This window comes from Citrus clementina, unplaced genomic scaffold (assembly GCF_000493195.1).
Source record: "Citrus clementina cultivar Clemenules unplaced genomic scaffold, Citrus_clementina_v1.0 scaffold_8, whole genome shotgun sequence".
In the NCBI taxonomy this organism is placed as follows: domain Eukaryota; kingdom Viridiplantae; phylum Streptophyta; class Magnoliopsida; order Sapindales; family Rutaceae; genus Citrus; species Citrus x clementina.
The window spans coordinates 18,301,118-18,304,388 of NW_006262022.1; positions in this window are offsets into that span (position 1 = coordinate 18,301,118).

The following is a 3,271-nucleotide window of genomic DNA, read 5'->3' on the forward strand; positions in this document are numbered from 1 at the left end:
TTTTATTTATGCCTTTTTTTATGTATGGATTCAACAACAACAACAACTATTATTATTATTATTATTATTATTATTATTATTATTATTATTATTATTATTATTATTATTATTATTATTATTATTATTATTATTATTATTATTATTATTATTATTATTATTATTTGTAAATGAGAATTCTAAACATAATAGAACTTTAGGTAACTGTGTCTTATAATATGTCCATCTCTTTGTATTTATATTTACTATTTTTTTATATTTTGAATTTTATTTAATACATTAATTTTAATTCAAATGATTAAACAATTCTTGATTGGCTTAGGTAATTAACAAGAAAAAATATTAATGTAATATACTGAAAATAACATTATTGGTATCATGTGTTAGATAAATATTTTATTTTTCATGCTTTGTTAAGGTAAACATTATCATTTTTTTTTACTAATCAAATAATTTATCCATAACTTGTCATGTGTTTAACCAATAAAATATAAGTACTGTTAATATTTATGAGGTTATATATGTCAAAATAAATAAATATATCATTCAAATATTTACATTCAAATTTAGTTAGACTTCAACCAAATTTAAACCCATTTAAATTTCAGACAAAAAAAAAAAAAAAGCAAACAAACGCTGTTGCCTAAGTGTCATCCGTGATTATATTGACTTGCAATGAAGTATCCTAAAATTTTCTACTTTTTAATTAAGGAAATTTAATTGATAGAAATTTTATCCCGTATTCGATGTTAGTCTTCGGAAATTATTGCAATCTTCTGTACGTAATTTGCACTGCTTAATTTCCTTGAAATACAAGAAATCATAAATGGGAAATTTATCGACAAAAAAGTTTTCAAAGTGATAGAAGATTCGATAGGTATCTGTAGGGTGTATAAAAAAAAAAACAAAGATACTCGAGACAAATGGAGTGACTAAAAGGATGATGAAATATTCATTCCAAAAGCTGTTTTTCGGAAAGCAGATAATTAACTATGTAAATAAATAGACTGTGGTGCTAACCATGACACTTCATTGAAGAATTAGATGGTACATTGAACATATTTTAAAGAAATTCCTAATTCCATACTTAGCTAACCCTTTTCTGTTTTTGTTTATAAAAATGTTTCTAGGCCTTCCTTTTTTCTTTGGCCATTTTTCTTAGTTTGTGCTCTTTTATCCTAATTATGTATTCATAAATGATTCTCCAACACAGATGTCTGTATTTTATAAAATATGGATTATATTTTACCTCATAACAAAACTATTATTATAGTGTAAATCTATATTTTCTTTCTGAGAATATCGTTACCTGAGATTTATTATATAAGTCATTTTTTAACTGTAAGTAAAAATAATAAATACAAAATATAAAAAAAATCAAAATTCTCTCCTGATTTAATTTATTATCTAAAAAAAAATACAATATTATAATTGGTAGATAATAAATAAGAGTATAGCAAATAAATAATTTTTAACCATATGGCAATAAAAATACACACATGTCAAAGGATTCTTCAAATCTCAAATATGCTCAAATTATGAGAGAATTTTATTCGTAGATATAATTGCTACATATATTCAATATAAGTGTAATCGAGTGAGAGTACAATGTATTTGCTCACATTTGGATACAATCACTTATTAATTTAAAAATTTTATTCAACATGCTATTAGAGTCTTTATTTGAATGTATATATTTTTTTCTTCGGTCTCCTTGTGTGTGTAAAAAATAACAGAAGATACGCATGGAATGTCTCCATTTTGTACAAAAAGGAGGATAAGAAAAGGTATTCTAATTTTTCACTCCCTAAGTCAACTCAGTATTTGATTGGTTATTTGAGTCGACTTATTACGTATATAAAATATTTTTAGTGTATAAAGACAATAAAATAATATTGCTATATACCCATTCAACGTCACAATAGATAAGAAAGTAAAGGAATAAATTTTAGCTGCAATTGTTTATTTTGTATATTTTTACTGGACTCCAACTGGATGGATCGATTCGGAGTTGACTCACCCATTTATTAAAAATTGATTACGCATGGAATCGGGGTTCTGCTTTGAAAATTTATTATTACTCTTATAGGACAACAAATACTATAAATTTTTTTCTACAAAATTATTTAGGCTCCATTTGTTATAGTTTTTTAGATAGAGTTAATTTAAACAGAATTTTTATTAGTAGAGTTTTATGAGTAAAATTTTTACATTATTTGGTTGTCAATGAGAGTTTTTGTTAAAAATTATAAAATTACTTTAATAGATAAATTTTTTAAAGTTATGTTATGAATAAATGAAATAACGTTATCAAATAAGTAAATGATATTTTAGATATTTTAACATTTTATAAAAGCTTTTCAACATTTACTTCTAAAAATTCAAAATTTGAGTTTTCGCTAGTAGCAGTAAAATAGCTTAATTAATCTTAAAACGAAACTCAATTTGAAAAACAAACAAATAACAACAAAAATTTTGAAAAGAACTTATGGAATTAAATAAGCACTTATGGTCATTAGATAAGTCATACCAATCAGTACTTACTCAATAAATGATACATTATTTGAAATTAACAATTTGGGATGTCCCAAAAGACAAAATTTTATATTCCCTTGAATTCAGAATTTAATTTGTAGTTTAAAAGAATAGTACGATATCTTATCATTTTATGTGAAATAATAAATTGTTCTTTTAAAAAAAAATCAATTTCAAGTAAATTAAAAAATTAAATAGTACGAAAATGTCGAATTACAACTATATGCTATCGAATTCAAATCAACTATCATGAAGTGCTCGTCAATTATGAGTTATCAATTATAAATGTACGCAGACGTCGACATTACCTAGATAACAAATTATGATATTTGTGATATGCTGTAAACAAAAATTATTTTAAATTTAATTAGGGCCACAAATAAATGTTAATCCGGTATTACTATTAAGAATCGAGATACTGTGATAAATCCTATCAATAATTCTTGAATAGGGATAAAGCACTTGGACCATGCTGCAGCTTTGCTAGACCTAAGTTGAAAATCTTTTGCTTAAAGATACTGACCATCCAAAGCTTATCAGCATAAATTTTTTTTTTTTGGGTCCATTAATATAAGATTAAATATACGGTTTTATGTATATTTGAATTTAGATTTAATTTGATTACTGCTATTTAACAAAGGGTGGCATAGTTTAAAGACCTAGCTGTTGTATGTAGAGTCATATCCATTAGCCTCTATATAAGGCACGCGTCTTTAAATTTGTACAATTATATTAAAGA